The 21258-nt window shown below is 45.0% G+C and overlaps 1 long non-coding RNA gene across 2 annotated transcripts in view; it reads left to right on the top strand.

Annotated features, from left to right (window-relative positions):
* The first annotated feature begins 1653 nt into the window (after positions 1 to 1653).
* The window catches only part of LOC307096279, a 56295-nt gene continuing 36690 nt past the window's right edge, over positions 1654 to 21258 (top strand). The window contains exons 1-2 of one of the 2 annotated variants that reach the window (XR_013813249.1): positions 1654 to 2302; positions 11141 to 11229. This is a non-coding gene — a long non-coding RNA (uncharacterized lncRNA). The remainder of the gene's footprint in view (positions 2303 to 11140; positions 11230 to 21258) is intronic. The other variant, XR_013813251.1, reaches the window with a different exon arrangement.

Here is a 21258-nt window from a genome sequence, read left to right as displayed (position 1 = left end):
CTGGCATTCCAAAATCCTTTAGCTGGAAAGATGAGGATTTGTTGAAGAAATGCTTTCCTTTTTTATTTGACAAAGTAAATGGTGATGAGCACTTTTAATATTGACAAAAGCCTCAAAAAAGTATCAGCAGTTAGAAACACAAAAGGAAACCAGCGATCAAGTGTTTGGGGCCTCTTTTTAAAAAAATTTTTTTATTATGGGATGTTTTTAGATTTAAATCCTACATACCTGAGTTTTATCTGGTTGTAAATGCCCTGAGTAATAGGGTTCCCATGGCTTCTTCATGAATATTTTGTTTAATGTTCTATTGGACAGACTCTTAAAATCCTGTCTTCTCAAAGAAAAAAAAAAGGGGGGGGGGGCAACTATTTTGTCTTTAAATTTAATCCTTTTAAAATTTCTCAAGTTATAGATCTTAAAAATTAACTGCTCTTTTTTTAGGTAACCATTGTGGCATTTTTTTCTCTGCCCTCCCCCAACTGCATAGTTTGGCTTTGCCTTCTTTTCAGCATGTGAAGTATTTTTTCCCTCTTAATTCTTTTCAAAGTATGGTTTTCTTTTTCTGGTTTGAATATCGTCGTCTAGGCTTTTCTTGTATGTGTGTGTTTATAGCAGCTTTTAATTGGGCTAAATGCCATGCTTTTCAGCTCATCTGCCTGTTTTAGAGTCTTCATGATAATTTTCTCTGGCCAACCCAAACAAAAATCAAATCAGAGCTCACTCTCCAAAATACAACAAAACTGTCCCTCTGGTTCTCAGGGGATAACAGACTAGGGTTACTTCCTTCCTGTTTTATTTTATTTGTTAATATACCAGTGTACATACGAGTATGTGTCTAGGATGCTTCGACCTTGTTATAAATCCTGACTGAAAAATTACAAGAAATATTTGTACCTAGACATTAAAATCAAACCTTGACTCCACAAGTTCCACCTTATTTTGTTGACTTTACTTTTAAGAGAGAAGGTCATTTCATTTTTAAAAAACTTGTCCTTTTCTTTCTTTTCTTCCCTGCTCCCCTCCCCCACCCCTGGGTTGTCTCCTAGGACCAGGAAGTTTATATGTAAACAGAACCTGTAAACAGAGGCCTTAATCAGACCCCTGACCTCCTCTGGGCTTTCAACCCAGTGTTTCCACAGAGGGATTAACCCCAAATACTAACTTGCTTTCAGAGGCAAAATTGTTCCCAAGGCGGGCATCACCAAAGGGTTTTCTTCTCTTGAGGCTTTCACATTCACCCTGCAAATCAGGTCTTCTCAAAGGGAGGCTTAAAGGCAGCCACTGGAAAGCAAATTGCCGGGCAGGCTGGAGCCAGGAGGGATGCTAAGCATTCTCTGGGCTCTCAAGCCCCTTAGTCTGTCCTCCTCCGCCCCGCGGAGTGGTCATAACCTTCCGGATCCTCTGGTGATATGGAAACTGCCAGGCTGCTTGGTCTAATGATATATCGCTGCGTGTGTGTACACACGCACGCGCACCCCACCTTTGGATTTATGCTCAGGGAGTCCTGTGGTGCCGGCTGGGTTGGGGCATGTCAGGGACACTGGCAGGGAGGGGTGTGGGGTGGGTGGGGAGCAGGATTTCCTTCTCAGGGGACGTGAGCAATAGCACTATCCTGTTGTCCAGAACCACAGCTGTGTGCCTACAAGGGGAATGTTTGCAGGCCGTTCTGCTTTATTCTTTACTGCAGGTCTTAGAATGTCCACTCAGGAGGGAACGCTTTGAACCGGGCATCCAGCTCTGGGCCGAATTCCAAGGCAGCTTTCAAAACAGTCAGAGCTCCGCCCGTCCCCGCCTGGCTGGGCAGAAGGGCTGCAAAGGCGAGGTCTCACTTCTGCACGGCCTCCACCCCAGGTCTGTTCCCCACGTGGTCTGAACAGCCCTGCTCTGAGCCAAGACACTGACAGGACAGGGGTTTCTTATGGCAGAACATCCTCTCCACCCCGACCCCCAGCAGCGCCTCACCAGAGAGACAAAGTATCTTCAGTTTAAAGGCTCCGTGTCCAGAAATTTCTCCTGTTATTAAGTAGGGGGTGGGGGTGGGGAAAGGGCCCAATGAGGCTACTTAATAGCTCCTAACAGCTGTGGAAAGTTTGATGCAGCAGGAGCACCCAGACAGAAAATTAAAAAACTAATAAAGTCCTCAGTGTGGGGGCGCTGGCATCAGGACAGCTTTACTTCTCCAGACACCTAATAAAGAGACATTCCCGGACACTCGCTCATAAGGGGAGTCTGCAGGGGTCACCGAGAACAGTGGAAAGCGAGCCATGGAAACATTGCAGTCACTCACATCGCTGCAGGGAAGGTGCGTTTGCTTCTTCTATTCCCTCCCCACCCCACCCCCACCCCCCTTTCTCCTTTTTAGAAAAATGGCATTAAAGGGAAAAAAGAAAGAGAGAAAAAAGTACTGGGTGGATTTCAGGAGCTCTCAATGCAGAAACCTCACTTTGGTGGACAGGTCTAGCATGAGGCTGATGTGTGACGGTTTGGCGTTAGGGGACAGGAGGGGACCGGCACCACCCGGGGAACATTGAGCCTGGGAGGTGCTTTGGCTTCTGGAGGCAGCAGAGAAAGCGGGTTTTGAGAACTGAGGTTTACTCAGATGGGTTTTATGAAGCCCCCTCCTCGCCCTAGATTTTCTCACGCAGGTTTCCCCGCGGCTCTCGCTTTGTCATTTGGATCTGAGTCCCTCGGGGTCTGATGAGCTGTGGGGTTTCTGGTTGAGACTTTTGGTTTGAAGGGATATTTTTTGTTATTCTGTCTGGGCTCTCCAGTTGGGCTGTGTGTAGCTGAGGGAAAAAATGGTGACTTTGGACAACCAAACCATCAGTCAGTTGTGGAAATCCCATGGAGCTGGTGGCATCGATCTTCTCACACAAACAACATTCTGGTGCCCAAGGTGGGATGAAGCAGCCCGTTAAAAAAAGAGAGTAAACTAAGTCAGAGAAAGCCAAATACTGTGTGATCCCACTGAGGTGCGGAATCTTTAAAAACTGAATTTATAGTAACGAGAACACATTGGTGGTTGCCAGAGGCAAGTGGGGAGTATGTGTGGGGTATCTGTGTGTGTGTGTGTGTGTGTGTGTGTGTGTGTGTGTGTGTGTGTTGGGGGGGGGGGGCAGTGGGTGAAAAAAGAAAAAGAAAGTTGCTTCCATGTCCTAATCTGATGTCGAGTTCCGTTCAAGTTTCTGCGAATGGCTGGCGTTACTTCTCACTTCCTGCGTAACCCTGGCTGATGTGTAATCTGGAGACCCGCAGCCTAGGCGGTTGCTCGGGATTACCTCTCCTCAGCAGCGGTTACAGTTTGCTTTAGAAGAATGCAGTGTCCCGTTGTGCAAATTTGTGAAATGGCCTTTGCACGCTGGCCGCGAAGTAGTCCTCGTACAAATTTCCCCGAGAGCTTTCGGTGCGATGGCCGGAGGACCAGGGAACGGGAGACAAGGGACCTGGGCGCCATCCCAGCTTCTAACAAGCATGAGCTGCTTGAATAGCTCACGTGTCCCCTGGGCGCCTTGGTGTCTAGTTCTGGGGGGTGAGGGGTGGGGAGTGACTTCTCGGGCCCCTCCCTGCCCCCACCTGCCGTGATTCCGTGGGGTTAGAAGGCTGGTCTCTGTAGTGGTGTTCCTGGCCCCGCGGGTCAGAGAGAGTGTTTTCCTTCCGGCTTTTCCTTTCCTTGTGGCTTGGCAGAGGGGCGCTGCAGCCCTTGGGTGTGATGCAGGACAACTCTGTGGTTACGTGAAGAAAATAAAATACGGGCTTTAAACTTCTCAAGTCCAGAAACCCTTTCTTCATCTTTTCTGTTTCTTGTTTATTTCTTGTTCTTCTTCTTTTCTTAAAAAAGTTCTCTTTTTAAAGGTTTTTGTCTCATGAGAATATTTAAGAAAAGAGAAATGCTGCCCCTGGGTGGGCATGGACTGGCTTCTAGTAGGGGGGTCTCTCTGAGGGAGGCCTGGGAGATTCTGAGTTATACCGGAAGGAGCTAGAGCTTCTCAAATTCCGGTGTAAAGACCACTTGAGGGTCTTATTCAATCCAGATTCTGGTTCAATAGGTTTGGGGTGGGGCCTGGGATTCCAATGAGCTCCCAGGCGGTGCTGCTGATGCAGACCCTTGGGCTATACCTGTAGTAAGAAGGCTGGATGAACCTACGTCAGGCCTCCTCTGGGCACCTCTGGGAGCAGCAGGACGCACAGACTGGGGACATAATAACCAGGGCCTCTGAGTGGGGCTCCAGGCTTCTAGGTTCAGCGTAAGCACAGAAGGAACCTGCAAGGGCAGCTCTGAACGTAGGGGTTTGGTCTGTGACACGCTGGCTAGGAGTCAGTCTTTATGTAGGTTCTTCCTTTTGCCATCCAACTCTTGAGTGGTTCTCCCTCTCCCCCTCCCTCTCCCTCTTCCCCCTCTCCCTCTCCCTCTCCCTCTCCCTCTCCCTCTCCCTCTCCCTCTCCCTCTCCCTCTCCCTCTCCCTCTCCCTCTCCCTCTCCCTCTCCCTCTCCCCTCCCCCTCCCCTCCCCCTCCCTCTCCCTCTCCCTCTCCCTCTCCCTCTCCCTCTCCCTCTCCCTCTCCCTCTCCCTCTCCCTCTCCCTCTCCCTATTTCTCTCCCCCTCCTTCCAGCATTGGGAGAAGAAAAATTGGACAATGAGGGTGAGAAAGAACAATGCATCAATCAGTTATAAAGCTACAGTAGAGAATTAAATGAGCCTCATGCTCTGCCCATTAACAACATTATATTACTTAGCAAGTCAAGAACTCACGTTTCAGCTAAATAAAGACATGTACATCATTTAATACAGCCTTCTTAATTGAGCCACACACCAGGGGCACCTTTCTAACGGTATTATGGCACCACTTACCTCATTAGGAGGGAAGAGCGGCTTTTATGACAGGTTTGGGAAATTAAAGTGACAGAGGGATGTCCTTCAGGAGGACTCCTTCTGGACTGGATGGGGCTGAGCCGAGAGCAGGGGCCAGAAGGGCACACGGCCTGGGACCGAAGGCACGATGATGACTCCTGTTTGGTCGGATCCCTGGCTTGGCGACAGATCAGGAATCACTCTCCTCCTGTTGTTTCTGGTCATGATTATAAACCCCAGTGGCTCTTGTACTTGAGTCTGTGTAAGACCCACTGGGGAGGCTTGTCAGGAATTCCTATTCCAGGGCCCTCCCTGAGATTCTGCCCCAGGAAGTCTGGCAGGGGCTCCAGCCAAACCAGACTTGTCAGGAGGTCCCTGGTCAGCAATCCTGCAGGACGCGTGCAGATGCTGTCTATTTTGTAGAAATGAGAGAGAGGGCCCTAGTGACTTCACCCAAAACCCAGCTGAGTGTGTAGGGTCCTCCATCCCCAGGGGTTTCATCTTTCCAATGAGACACCTGGGCCTGATCCTTCAGACACCACACAGCTGATTTTATCTGCTTCCCTCCATCCGGCGCGCTTTGGTTGGTTTGTGTGGTTGAGTAGCAGGGCAAACTGGGTTTGACTATTAGCTCGGATGCCTGCCTGCTGTGTGACATTGGACAGGTCACTGTGTCCTTGGAGCTATGGTTTCCTCAACTCAAAATGGGCCCAGTCATGTGGGAATTGTAAAGTGCATTGCACATGTTATTGGTCAAGACACTATCTTTTGGCAACTCAGTCTCCTTCCCTGTAAAATGAGAAAGTAAAATGAGTATGAATTTGGTGAGTCTAGGTAGCTAGTGGGCTTCTATTTCTGGCAGCTTTTTATGTTTTCCTTCCCTGTAGGAATAAGAACTTCAACCTCTAGATTTTGTGTAAATATTGAATTTATAGCAATGGTCTTATAGAGTGTTCCAGTTTCCTGGGTTGATGATTAATGTGGTTTTCTCAGAGTGCACTGTGCCTTCTCAAAAGGCTTTTCCTGCTGGTCCTGTGAACTGCACCATGGCTGAATGTTGTTTCTGCTCTTCTCTCTATTGTCATGTGGAAGGGGGAGCAGATGCATTCTGTGTTACCCCAGAGGGCAGACGAAGCATCAGCTGACAGACACAGAGGGAGGGAGGTGAAATTGGGTTAAAAAGCTGGAATTTCTTAATCAGTAGAAGGACTTCCCTGATCCAAAACCTTTGCTGGCTGTACATTGCCTACCGTGTTATGCACATATTTGTCTGGCTTTCAACATCCCTATCATCTGGCTTTTGCAGGCTTTGCTAATTCTATATCTTCTCCCTAAGTAACTTGAATTGTGTGATTTTAGCTCACTTTTGTGATGGTTACTCTTGAATCCACATTTCCATCCCAGATTCTGACAGCCTGCAAAGCATTTTCCGTGGGCTAGCTTGTCAATTCAAAATGTCTTCATGGACACCCAGCAGCTTTCCCTGAACCACAGTGTTCTTCCTATCTCTCTCATTTCCATGTGTGAAGCATGATTTAGTCTCAGGGAATAAACACTAGATGGGAAGATCCTGAACCTCTTTGTTCTGTCACCTGATCTTTTACTAGGACCCATTGCTTTAAAATATCTTATAGTTGAATAGTTATATAAGAAATCTTTTCCAGTTCTTATAGCCCAGATGATTTCTTCTTCCTCCAAACTAACAGTGAAACCTCTCTAGGTTGTATAGCTCATGGGCCTAGTTAGATCTCATGTGTAGAGAAGCAGCTTTATTAGTAGCACATGTGCAAGCGGGTTGGTAGACAGCGTAAGCCAAATGTAAAGCTACATCATGTGGATGCCAAAGAAGCTCACATACCGTCTGCTTTATTAAGAAGAAAACAGACTCGCCCTAACTGGTTTGGCTCAGTGGATAGAGCATCGGCCTGTGGACTGAGAGGTCTCAGGTTCGATTCCGGTCAAGGGCATGTACCTTGGTTGCGGGCACATCCCCAGGAGGGGGGGTGTGCAGGAGGCAGCTGATCGATGTTTCTAACTCTCTATCCCTCTCCCTTCCTCTCTGTAAAAAAAATCAATAAAATATTTTTTAAAAAAGAAGAAAACAGACTCTAGAATGAGCGAAGTTATTGTCCTCATCATCCTTGCACTGACGGAGACACTCTTGGAGTATTATTTTTCTGAGCTGTCAGAGATGTTGTCTTAAAGTCTCTCATCACTGTTATATCTCTATCAATTTACCCTAAATTCCCCTAAGAATCTCTTGCTTTATTTTCATTCTATATTATGTGGCATATAAAGGTTCATGGAAGTTATGCTTTCTTTATGAGTTGTTCACTTTTTCAATATTTGTTTATTTAAATTTCACTTAAGCTTTTTGCTTTAAATTTTACTTGGATAAAAGATATTATGATCCTAGTTTCTTTATAGATTGTGTGTGTGTGTGTGTGTGTGTGTGTGTGTGTGTGTGTTGATAGTTTATCTATCCTTATTTCTATACTTCTCTTTGTTTTAGGTACATATTTTGGGAAAGCACAGGTTTAGTTTTTCACATATGGGAGTTTAAGATATTAACATTTATTATCATAGTTAATATGTTCATTTTTACTTTTGTCAAGTTGCTTATGTTTTCTGTCTTTTAATACTTTCTTGCTTTTTACTTAAATTTTTTTACTATGTTGTTTGTATTTACTTTGTTCAGTAGTGAATTGGAATGTATAGGTCTTATTTTTAAAGTCTATTTGGATTGCCTTAAAAATTAAAAAAATATATATGAATCTATATTTTCCTAATTATTGATTTTAAATGGTACCTAATGACTGTCTATTATGTAAAGTTAAGAAATAAACACACTTTATTTTCCTCTTCTCTATTTTTCCCAGTTTCTTATTTTATTTATTTATACTTGCATTTTAGACTCAGGTATTACTTTTTTCCTCCCCTCATTTTGTTTTAGGAACATTTTCACACCTACAGAAAAGTTGGAAGAGTTTGACAGTGAATACCCATATAGTCACTATCTGATTTCCGCTATTGCATTTTTTTACCTGGCTTGCATTATCATATATTCATCCTTCTATTCATCCATCCCTCACTTCATACTTCAAAAATGCATTTCAAAATGAATTGAAGTTATCAGTATACTTCCCCTTAAATACTTCAGTACAAGTATCATTAACTAGAGTTTAATAATTCCTTGCAGATATTTTTCCTTTGAGCTAAAATTTACAATGAAATGCACAAATCTTAAGTATGTATTCATTGAATTTTGACAAATGTACACCAGATGTTATTTTTGACATTATTTTATTTCAGTAATTATTGTTTTTATTTAAAAACTATTTGCAATTATGCTTTTGAAATTATTTAGATAACATATTTATTTTAGTAATCATCATTATTTCCATTTCATACTAGGTAAAAAATACCCCATTCTTTATTTTGATTCATCTCTCAGTTGGCTGGAGTGTAATTTTAGTACTTTTTTCTCTAAGAATGTGAGTGATATAGTTTAGGCTTCTCTCTATAACTGAAAATTTTCTTTTGTCTCCTTCAGACATGAATGACAACATGGATGAGTTTAGAATTCGAATCTGGCAACATTTGGCACTCAAAACTATAGATGTTTCTTTGTAATTTGATGTTTAATGTTATAGGACATTATAACATTACTAGAAGCCCGGTGCACGAAATTCATGCACAGCGGGGGGTTGTCCCTCAGCCCAGCCTGTACCCTCTCCAATCTGGGACTCCTGGAGAGATGTCCGACTGCCCGTTTAGGCCCGATCCCACCAGGATCGGGCCTAAACGGGCAGTCGGACATCCCTTTCACAATCCAGGACTGCTGGCTCCCAACTGCTTGCCTGCCTGCCTTCCTGATTGCCCCTAACCGCTTCTGCCTGCCAGCCTGATCACCCCCTAACCACTCCGCTGCCAGCCTGGTTGATGCTTAACTGCTCCCCTGCCAGGCTGTTTGCCCCCAACTTCCCTCCTCTGCCAGCCTGGTCACCCCTAACTGCCCTCTCCTGCAGGGCTGATCACCTCCAACTTCCCTCCCTTGCAAGCCTGGTCCCTCTCAACTGCCCTCCCTTGCAAGCCTGGTCCCTCACAACTGCCCTCCCTTGCAGGCCGGGTGCCTCCCAACTGCCCTCTCCTGCTGGCCATCTTGTAGTGGCCATCTTGTGTCCACATGGGGGCAGGATCTTTGACCACATGGGGGCAGCTATATTGTGTGTTGCAGTGATGATCAATCTGTATATTACTCTTTTATTAGATAGGATAGAGGCCTGGTGCACAGGTGGGGGCCAGCTGGTTTGCCCTGAAGGGTGTCACAGATAAGGGTGGGGATTCCCTTGGGGTGTGGGGTGGCCTGAGCGAGGGGCCTGTGGTGGTTTGCAGGCCGGCCACGCCCCCTGGCAACCCAAGGGGAGGCCCTGGTATCTGGAATTTATTTTCCTTCTACAATTGAAACTTTGTAGCCTGGGGCGGCAGCCATTTCTGGGACGGCAGCCATTTCTGTGGCAGTTAATTCACCTTCTACAATTGAAACTTTGTAGCCTTAAGAGGGTGAGCCCGGCCAGGGTGTGTGGAAAGCTTTGCTTCCCCTGTTGCCGGCGGCAACCCTGGCCTGCTCTGTCAAGCTCCATTCTGCCGCCATTTGTTTGAATTTGTTTAGCTTCTATAATTGAAACTTTGTATCTTGAGTGGAGGCTTAGGCCTGCAACGGCTATGGAAAGCTTGGCTTGCTCTGTTACCTGGGAAACCTTGCTCTCTGTGGCTGTAGCCATCTTGGATTGGGGTTAATTTGCATACTTGCCCTGATTGGCTGGTGGGCGTGGCTTGGCTGGTGGGTGTGGCTTATGTAACAGAGTGATGGTTAATTTGCATATTACCATTTTATTAGAGAGGATGGCTAGCCTGAGGCTAGCCTGAATGTGTTTGCTGCCTAGATAATTATAAAATTCTTTATTGTTTTAGAACTTGAATATATCTAGTAGTCTTTGAGGTAATATTGCCAGTATTTTGTGAGATCTTTTAAATCTGCCAATATACATTTTTTTATTGAGTTATGGCAGAGGTTAGTAGTGGTGTCCCTAAACCCACACTTGCCCTATCCTATATAATAAAAGCTTAATATGCTAAGTGTCCGGTCATCCCATCATCCATTTAGCCAATCAAAGCGTAATATGCTAATGATATGCTAAGGCCATTCAACCACTCACAATGACCTGCACTGACCACCAGGGGCAGACGCTCCGACCGGTAGGTTAGCTTGCTGCTGGGAACTGAGCGAGATGGGCCGGACATGCCCTGGAGCCCTCCTACAGTCCCTCCCCAGCTGGCCAAACTCCTGCGTCCCTCCCTGGCCCTGATCATACACCGGTGGGATCCCTTGGCCTGGCCTGTGCCCTCTCACAATCTGGGACCCCTCTGGGGATGATGGAGAGCCGGTTTCAGCCAGATCCCGCTCAACTCAGGAGCTTCCTCCTGGTGGTCAGTGCATTCCTATAGGGGGAGCACCACTCAGCCAGAAGTGGGGCTCACAATTAGCGAATGCGATAGCAGTGGTAGGAGCCTCTCCCGCCTCTGCGACAGTGCTAAGGACATCCCCTAAGGGCTCCTGGACTGCAAGAGGGCACAGGCTGGGCTGAGAGGCCTCACCGCCCCCCCCCCCCAAGTGCACAAATTTCATGCACTGGGCCTTTAGTTAGTAACATAATTCTTATTCTTGATTTTCACATGGGTGATAGCTTCTTAGAAAAATAACTATATTTCCTAGACTCACTTGAAGTTTAGTGTTGCAATTCTGTCTCAGGCAGCTGACTAATTCTTTATAGATATATCATCTCAGGAAAGTTTTCTTCTTTTATATTTTTGGTTATTTCGTTTGTTCTATTCTGTTCTCTCTCTTTCTCTCTCCAGGAACATCTCTTATCTACAGTCTCTAAATGATCTGTTTGTCAAATCCAACAATTTTCCTCTCATTATTTTCAATTACTTTGTCTTTCCCCTCATTTTTGGCAGTTTTTTAACTTTCTTGTCTGTACCACTGATTTTGACTTTTTTGGAAGTACCTATTCTTCTCTTTATTGCTTTTAATAAAAAATTTAATTAGCTATAGCTTGTGGAGTGTTTTTTTTAAACTCTGTTGGAAATGTTTGTCTCCTCTAGACCAGCACCTTTTTCAGTGCTGCCTCTGACCCTAAAAACTTCACAACTGAAAGGGGGCCGTGTGCTTGGTGAGCTCTTACAGTCTCCTTGCCACTCACTTCCTGTACCTACTGCTGCTCCTCAGGAGGCAGAGCTGTGAGATGACCTTCAGTGTCCTTCATCTGTTCTACCAGTGCCAAATTGGACAGGATAGCACCAAGCCTTCAACCGTCCGTAAGCACACTTTCTTGTACTTGTCCTCCTTCCCCCCCAAAGCTTTTTCTTTTTTATTCTTCTCAGGGTCATTTCAGAGGGGAATTGGTATAGGAGAAAGTTAAATACTTAACTTCAGTGTCTACTTATCTAGGAGTCTATAAAACAATAGAGGCCCAATGCACAAAATTTGTGCAAGAGTAAGCCTTCCTTCCCCTGGCTGCCGGCACTGGCTTCCCTCTGGCACCTGGGACCCAGGCTACCCTCTGGCCACCGGCAGGCACCCGGGACCTGGGCTTCCCTCGCAGCCTCGTCTGGAAGGACATCCAGAAGGATGTCCGGTCTAATTAGCACATTACACTTTTATTATTATAGTTATCATTTAAGGTTTTTCATTTTGTGAAAGTGTATATTATATGTTTAAAGTTTACTATAAACAACCTAGGTCTTTGTGGGCAGAGGAGTAGAGGAGTAAGAGTATGGGACTCAGAGTCAGAAGACCTACACTTGAGCCCTAACTCACTTACTTATAAACCATGTGATCCTGGTCTTACGCTCTTCACTTTGCTCAACTGTACAATGAGAGTAATTGAATTTAATGAGACCAAGTATTTGAAAACACTTTTAAGTTCTTAAAAGCTAAAAATACATAAGAAATGGCTGTCATTCTTTGGCGTTCTTTCTCTTTTTGCCTTTATAGGCTGGGCCTATGGTGTGGAAGGTATTCAATAAATCTTTGTTGGTCAGTTATTTGAAATGAATGTCCAAAAAATTCTGAAGAATACCTAAGGGGGAAAAAAGGAGTGACAGAGTAATTTAAAGTACTATTACTGCCTTCTCTGATATTTATGTTTGTAAGCTTTCTTTAAACCTGTGGTATTAACTGCTTAGAAAGTTCCAGATTTTATTAACCATTTTCACACTTTCTCTGGGATTCCTCCTTCTAATCCATTCCCCCAACACTCAAAATGTATTATAAAAAGGTCTCATTTTTTAAACTTTATAAAAGAAATGTAATTTTCTACAGGTCAGTGTCACTTTATACTTTCTGGAGGCTGCAACATATATTTAATGTCCAAGTATTCCTGGAAGTCATCCAATAAATTCAGGCAGGGAGGGAGTGGTCAGGGTACAGAGTATGCAAGAGGATTGCACTGTGAGTTGGCAGGTATCATTTATTACAGGCAATCCAGCAGGTGCGTAAATAACTCCTACGGGGAGGCTTTCCGCTCAGCTTCCCAAAATGGCTCTATTTCAACATCCAGCAGTGATGCTGTATTCTCAGAATTGGATTAGCTAAGCAGTGGGCAAGGTAAAATCCACTAGAGTGATTCAAAGGGAAGGTCTGCTTCTACATCAAAAGCACTAGTATGAAACAGGCTTTTGTTTATGAAAAGTGGTAGGATTCATCAGCTACTAGCAAATCCAATTCTTTGAAGTATGGACATGCATTTCATGGTTTGCTTCCATATATGTAGTCTGTGAGCACCTACTAAGTGTAAGACCCTATGCTAGGTACTGTAGAGGGTAAAGAGATGAGCGAGACCTAGCCTTAGCTTTGGGAGTTCATACATTTGTTGAGAGACAGAGGCATATGCATTATCTCATCACAGGATAGATTGAGGAATTACAAGTGGAAGCAAAATGCCATTGGCTTAGAAAGGAAAACTTGGAGGTGTCTATTGGTAGAGGAAGAATTCAAATTGAGCATTCTTGCATTCATCTACTACACGGATAAATATTGAATGTCAAATTGGTTTCATGCAGAATACCACAAACACTCAGAGGGGGCCAATTTTAGTTGTTCAATTATTTACAGAAGAATAAAATTCAACAGGCAGAAAGAAAAGGGAAGGGAGGGCATTCAAGGGAATGGGAATTGAGTTGAGGCCTCAAGGGTGCATGGCACGCCAGAGAAATTGGGTGGAGACAGGTGTGGCTGTGACCCAGGATGTGTCTGGGAGTGGGGGAGAGCAGGGGCTGCAATGAAGGTAAGGAAGGGAGATGGAGCAAAACTGCAGAGGGCTCTGAATACCCAGTAGAAGAGCTTGAATGAAGAACACATTTCAGTCACATCACTGAATCCTCAAGCTTCATTGCTAAGTTTTTCTCAACTTCATTCCAGTGGTTCTCAAACCTGAGAAGCCCCAGAATCCCCTGGAGGGTGTGCTAAAACACAAATTACGAGGCCCCACCCAGTAGGTCTGGGGTGTGGCCTGAGGATGCGCATTTCTAACAAGCTCCCAGGTGCTACTGATGCAGCCCACTGTGAGGACCTCTGCTTTATCTTGCTTTGCTTTGGGGCAGACCCTGTTGGCTGCATACCCAAAGCCATCCCCTCTTCCCTGCTGGCAGAGCCCTGAGTTGTTCTAATTGTCAGAGTTAGGTCTATACCTCAGTGCCAGAAGATGCTGATGATGGGTCTAAAACAGTCATGGTCATCTCAGTTCCCTTGGCCATTGATTGATCTGAAGGTAGGTAAGCACCCCATAGTGTTTAAAAAGACCTGAAGGTGAATCATAAGGAGAGGAGCTTAACCCTTGCCCCTTCTTCCCGAATATGTACATATTGTTGGAGCTGTAGTAGCCATCTTGTGACCACGAAATGACAAGCATTAAAGAATCAACATGGCAAGGATATTAGGGTAGAAATACAGACATAACCTGCTCCCCGCTCCTCCCTGCCCAAAGGCATCACTGAGCTGTATGTCCTGGACTGCCTACCTTGACTTGTTCTTATGTGAGAAAAAATACTCCCATCTGTTGAAGCCATTATAATCCTTTTTTTGTTGTTATTTGCAGCCAAACACACTCAAAACTGATACAACCTGTTACTGTTCTGTGATGTTGGTAGCATAGGTAATATAGATCCCATTTCATAGATGAAGACATTGAAGCTCCAGAAAAATGAAGGTGCACAATTTATAACAGTAGGGCTTAGATTCCAGCTCAAGTTTTCTGATTATAAGTCCTTGACTTTTTCCATTGACCTAGCTCAGCCATTCTGATTATTTCTTCCTACTGATCTATATGTAAATTCTGCTTTCCCTTCTATTAAGGATAAGTCCTATCTATTCTGAGCTTTACTGGTACTTCTGCTGTCAGTCATCCAACTTTTGATTGTCATTCATTCATAAGTAATTCATTTCACTCACATTTACATATATTATTACACCTTTGGAGACTTTGACACATACATACATACACACACACACACACACACACACACACACACTTGTAACAGACAAACTTGCATTTGTTGAGATTTTGTTCCTTAACAGGAAGAAGTAGTTCAAATTAGCTTTGCATTTTAACTTATAGACATGGGCTTCAGTTTATACTTCTAAATTTTTGAAGACCTTGAAGCTCTAATTAACTGATACAACCTATTACTGCAAAAATTATGAGGCAATTCTAGAAATATTCCAGAAAGTGCAACTGGATCCAGACTTCTCTATAAATCCATCCCAGCTCTGACTTGGATATATCTTCTTAGCTCACTCACCCATTTATCATACTTGGGCTCTCCCAGCTCTGCTACTTCAAGCTGTCAAGCTTAGTGCAAATTTATTGAAGAGACCAGTTCTTTAATCACACTAACACACCCGTCTATTCTCCCATTGCCTGGTTAGGACAATGGGCCCATAGCTCTCTGAACCCCTAGGGAAGATTGAAATTCTCTTTGTTACTAACTCTTAGATCAGAGTCAGGCATTTATGATGGAACCTAAGTTAATTACATCACAAAAATATTTAGTATATAGTATATGAAGAAGTGCTATTTATTCACCTCAGTTAAATTACCTTAAGTAATTCATTCATTTGTCCATTCATTGATTTGGCAAAGTTTTATTAAATGTTTCATGCGCTACAATGATATCATTACCATACATTTATAGTTACTCATCCATAGTTTATAAAAGCACCTTATAGGATTAGGGGCTGGGAATTGGGTTGGGTTACAATGGAAAGCAAAACCAGTACATATTGATAAAATACACTTATCTCATTGTTTGTATAGGCCAGTGATGGCGAACCTATGACACGCGTGTCAGCACTGACACACGTAGCCATTTCTGATGACACACAGCCACTGAGGCGGCCGCATGCCGAGGATGAAACATTTGCTGCTCCTGAGGATGAAACATTTGCGAAATAATGTTTTTTCCTCAGAGTGACACACTACCCGAGTTATGCTCAGTTTTTTGGCAAAGTTTGACACACCAAGCTCAAAAGGTTGCCCATTACTGGTATAGGCTAATATAGTTATGTGTACATGTACATATGTGTTTTTACTTATTTTTATTACTGTTATATGTTAATGTAGTTATGTTCATATATACACATATGCTATTGCTTGCACCTTATTACTCCTTTCTGGTTAGAGAGTTTGACACCTTCCCTCATCTCCTCACTTTCTTAGTTTACCATCAGTAACAAGGTAAGGAAACACTGTGACATGCTGTCCTCCCCTCTCTGAGGAAGAACGGATTGTTAAGTCCCTGTCCTGAGCTTTACCGATACCTCTGCTGTAGCTGCCTGGCTTCCGACTGTAATTATTAATTATTTCAGTAATAATCCCACCCACATTTACTGAGCAGAGTCTATTTAAATCTGGCACTTAGTGTAGGTAGGAGTTAATAAGTGCAGGACTGTGTTAGATGGGACCATCATACAGTAAGTGAGATAAAACATGCACAGATAACTGAAATGCACACACAGAAAACCCCTGATAAATGTTGTAGGAAAAGAGCTGATGGGAAACCAAAGGTGAGAGACAGGACTTCTGGAAGGAGAATCAAAGAGGCTCATGGTCGGGGTGGTCTGGGCACTGACTGTTCAGGATCCTGCAGGATTTGGGCCTGTCAACTGGACCCGAGACGATGGAATAAAACATGGAGAAAGTCCTTCAGAAGTGTGTCATGGTGTTCTTAATTTGTCAAAGCCAACCCCTCCTACAGAATCCTGCTTCCTCTTCAGCTTCCTCTCTGTCTGAGAGGCCAACAAACCCTTCTCTGAGATGGGGATACATTATACTCATCCACCAGGCAAGTCCTGTTACAACCCTGTGAAAGGACTGCCCCCAAATATTGAGGTTTGTCTGGAATACTTGGTGTACCCAACAGCTCAGTTGCAGAGGCTTTGACGATCTTTTGTGTAGAGTTCAGGGTGAAAGGGTTTGCACATTTCCTGGGATGGAGGAAAGCCGAGTCAGGGCACACGTGGAGAGTGTGCCGGCAGAGTCTCAGCGCAGGAAGCGTTCGGGCGCATTTATGTAAAGCTGTTTCTTTTGCAATAGCACAAAGGAATGACAGTCAGAGGAGGAGGGTGGTCAGATAGCAGAAGAGTGCTCAATACTGGAAACCAGCCCCTTGGACGTATCCAAGTGTGCAGCGTGCTTCCCTCCCAAGTTAGGAGCAGCTGAATTGAATTAAAAAACAGGCTCTCCTTTGCTGCGACCTGGCCTGCCAAATTCTCAGCTGGCGTGAGTTTTTATAGCTCCGTTATAAACCCCCGAAAAGTGAGGCATATAATGGAAACATTGACATAACTTGAACTCCTAGGAGCGGCTTGTGCCACTCTAATTATCCTTACGTTTCATTGGCCCGCTTCTCTCCCTCCGCTGGCAAAACCGGCTGCAGCGGCTCTGCCTCCCCGTCCAGGGGGCTGAGGTTGGAAGCCGGGGTGTGCTGGGGAATAATGAGATAGTGTCTGCTGGTGGGAAGCCCCTTGTTCCATACATACTGGCCCCTCCCTTTCCCCTTCCTTCCCTTGTTCTCCCCCTGCACCACCTCCCCACCCCCCAAAAAAAGGCAGAACAGTTCAGTTGGTTGTAAAAATTAATGAGTTCAGATACAGACTTGCCTTATTCCGGTCCAGCTGCGTAACCAGGGCGATTCCGACCAGCATTCTAGACGCTGACATCAGCTCCACACCCCGGTACAATGCTGCTCTGTTTGATCTCAGAAACAGATCAGGCTCCTGGGCTTTATACATCCTGCTTCCTCCCTGCGTAGCCTCATTTTATGACCCACCGGGAGAGCTCATCTCAACTGCTCTCCCCTGGGCAGCCGACACCAGAGGGTCAGGCCCTGCAGCTGACTCCCCTTTACCAGCTGGACACTTTGATCAGCTTCCCTGGTCCTCTTGGAGGATCCCCACCCCCAGGTGTTGACAACTGGTGGGGGATGAGAGTGATAATGATTTCACCACTTTCCATTTGCTCAGCACCTCACGTTCTCATGTCATTGTGGCCACCACCAGCGTGGGAAGTGGAGGTGGGACGCCCATTTCACAGATGAAGGAAGTCGGGGAGAGTTGGGAGTGGTAAAATCCAAAAGGGATCACGTGGTCCTTGACTTCTAGTCCAGGGCTCATTTCATGGACTCAGGTGTTGATCGGTGAGCTGAGCTGGGAGAAAGCTCTGCAAACACACTTGCTTTTCTTTTCTTTTTTTTTTTTTTAAAAAAAATATATATTTTTATAGATTTCAGAGAGGAAGGGAGAGGGAGAGAGACAGAAACATCAATGATGAAAGAGAATCATTGATTGACTGCCTCCTGCATGCCCCCCACTAGGGATCGAGCCCAAATGTGCCCCTGACCGGAATCGAACCCGGGACCCCTCAGTCCAAAGGCCAATGCTCTACCCACTGAGCCAAGCCAGCTAGGGCTGCAGACCCACTTTCTATCTAGGTAAAGGAGACAGGCAGTGGCAAATTCGTGGCAGGCCCTTCAGAAGTGTGTCATGGTGTTCTTGATTTGTCACAGCCAACCCCTTCTACAGAATCCTGCTTCCTCTCCAGCTTCCTTTTCACCTGATCTGAGAATATTTACTTCCCAGGAGGACTGGACAGACCTCTTTCTTAAGATGGTTCTAGAAGCAGCAACGCCAAAGATGGGTTATAAACTGCTGGGACAGTGACAAGACTTTATAAAACATAGAAGCAAAAATCCTATTACAGGTAAAACTTCATTTTGGAGTTTGAAGGGGCCTTGCAGGTTAAATGTTTTAGGGAAGAGGAGCTGAGCAAGGAGGAGGAGCAGAGAGGTCTACCTCAGTTTCCCCGTGGCTGCCACAGAAAGTACCGCAGGCTGAGTGACTGAAACAACAGGAACTGATTCTCACAGTTCTGGAGGCTGGAAGGTTGAAATCAAGGTGTCCGCAGGGCCGTGTTGCCTCGGAGACTCTGGGTAGACTCCTTCCTTGCCTCCCCCTAGCTTCTGCGGGTGGCCGGCATTCCTTGGCTTGCCCCTGCATCCCCCCACCTCTGCCTCTGTCCGCACATGGAGCTCTCCTCTTCTTATAAGGACACCAGTCAAGCTGAATTAAGGTTCACCCTAAGTTAAATGAGGTGGTGCTAGGTTGGAGGGGGGGTGCTCTAGTCCAATGACTAGAGTCCTTACAAGAAGAGATCCTTAAGTTTATTACATCGGCAAAGATCCTATTTCCAAATAAGGTCACATTTCCCGGTAACAGAGGGTGGGGTGGTAGGGGGGTTAGGACCTCAACCAATTACAGTCTTATGATTCCTTTCATGGTTGTCTAACTGCTTGTCTCTACTCAGAAGTTAGAGAATTGGATTGATTACCAAATACCCATTTACAGTGGTGTTAAGAATCCCTTATATTACTTGGGTTTTCACACAGGTGTTTTCATATATAGCCTCATTCAATCTGCACAGTAACCCTGCAAATGGCAAAGGGGTACAATTCCCATTTTACAGGTGAAGACATGAAAATGAGGAGGGGGTATGCTATTCTTAAAGACTGCCAGCGCCGAAACCGGTTTGGCTCAGTGGATAGAGCGTCGGCCTGCGGACTCAAGGGTCCCAGGTTCGATTCCGGTCAAGGGCATGTACCTTGGTTGTGGGCACATCCCCAGTAGGGTGTGTGCAAGAGGCAGCTGATCGATGTTTCTCTCTCATTGATGTTTCTAACTCTCTATCCCTCTCTCTTCCTCTCTGTAAAAAAATCAATAAAATATATATTTTTAAAGACTGCCAGCATCATAGGGGTGGCTATGGGAGCCTCTGCACACTATGGGCTTCCCACTTGACAAGAATAACTCTCAGAGAGGTTACCTAACCAGCCAAAGACCCTGCTTGGAAAGCGAGCTGGTGTGCAGGTTCCAAAGCTCACACTCAGTCCATTCTGTCTTGACCCTCGGTGAAGGTGCTGGGGACCAAGGCCAACACAGCCGCTTCTCTGAAGCCCTGGAGCTCAGCAGCTGAATCGGGAGCACGACGTTGAGGTCTCTGTGGGTCTCGGGCTCTGCCCTCTGGTCACGCCTCAGCATTATCAGACAGCCTGGCACCCTTGAGAGTGGCTTAAACTCATGTTTATCATCATCTTCCATTATCTCTAACTATTTTTCTGTGTCCCTTTCTTTTGCAGAGTACGTAAACTCAGCATGTTTAGCTTTTGAAATAGATTTGCTATGCAGTCTCCTGGCTCTTGAGTGACTTAAAAATGTGTTGTTTTGCCAAGTCTCTCTGTGCCAGTCACAGTGTTCACCGTGGAAAGCAGTAGGCCACCAGGAAGGCTGATGTTTATGCAGTTTTGGGGGGTTTTAAGGCAATTCTGGGACCATACAGATTATAAATGTCTCATTGTCCCTGAAGCTACTAAAATATTCCAGAAATGACCATATTTCAGCATCTAAGCTACACATTTTAGATTGGCTTTTGTGCCTGGAAATGACTTCCATAAACAGCCATGAGGCACTGTAACGGTTCTGAAATGGAAACAATGTGGTCCCTCAGTCACTAAAGCCCCATTTGAGACTGGACGCCCATTGCTGTTTCTGCCAGGGCTCTGATTTAGGAGATGCTACATGAGTTCTGTATTTAATATATGTGGCTGGCTGCCCTCAATGCACACAGCTTGACGGTGTTTTTCCCCGCATGATTAGATGGGGTACGTTTATGTTATAGATTGATTGTTTAGGTATACAGGCAATCCTTGCTTTGCATAGTCCAGTTAACTAAAATGCATGCGATTGGAACTGGGCCCTCACTTTGCATGATTCTGTGGTGACTACAAAGTGAGAACACAGGTCTGGTATGTATGATTTCAGTGAGCACCATACTGTGCAAAGCTGCTTTAAAACTTTTTGGGATAGAGAATGTGACTCTAGCAGTTCTCATTCCTTGAAAAAAATAGGGAGTGCCTACTGGGTGCAAAGCTTGACTCTGTACGGATAGACAGCGGACACAGCCCCCGTGATTGAGGAAAATGGTAGGAGAGGTTAGATTATGTACAGACATGACCGAAAGATAACAACAGCTGAAAGTTACAAGTGCTTCAGGAACTCAAAGTGGCATGGTTCTGTTTTACTGGGGACAGGACAATCAGAGAAGGCTTATGGAGGAGCTAACACTTGAATTGAGCCTTGAGGGAGGAGTGGGTTTGGGAAGTACAGAAGAGGAAAATGGAGGTGGACATTCCGGGCTGAGCCAACAACAACATGAGCAAAAGTACAGGGGAGAGAAGTCCTGAACCCTAGAGCTGGGGATTTGTAAATGATGACTTCTTGGTGACATTAACCAAGGTGGGAATTTCTGCTTCTAAAGTCCTCACACCCAAGGTGAGTGGTGACAACCAGTCCTGTATTAGGGATCCCATGGCACTGTCACCTTCGTGGCCTTGTTAGATGCCCAGAACAAACCTGTGAAAGACAGAGCCTAGATGTCCCCATTTGATTGGCGAAGAAGCAGAGAGCTGAAAGGCAGAGACTTGTCCAAGCCTTCACAATAGCAAGTTAATAAGCAAGGAGAAGAACATAATGCTCTTGTGTTTAATCCCCTTTTTCCCCCTACCAGGCCACCCTGAGAAGTTGGTGCTCTCAAAAATTGTATTTGGGTCCTGATACCCCAAGGTTGTGGGTTGGACCCCCAGTCAGGGCACATATAAGAATCAATTCATGAATGCATAAATAAGTGGAATAACAAATTTCTCTCTCTCTCTTTCATCACTAAATTAAAAAATTAAAAAACTAAAAAATTTGTATTTGATCTATGCTAAATTATCTAGCTTCACACAACTTTATTC

Source organism: Cnephaeus nilssonii (assembly GCF_951640355.1).
Source record: "Cnephaeus nilssonii genome assembly, chromosome: 3".
Lineage (NCBI taxonomy): Eukaryota > Metazoa > Chordata > Mammalia > Chiroptera > Vespertilionidae > Cnephaeus > Cnephaeus nilssonii.
This window is presented reverse-complemented; position numbering and strand designations above follow the sequence as displayed.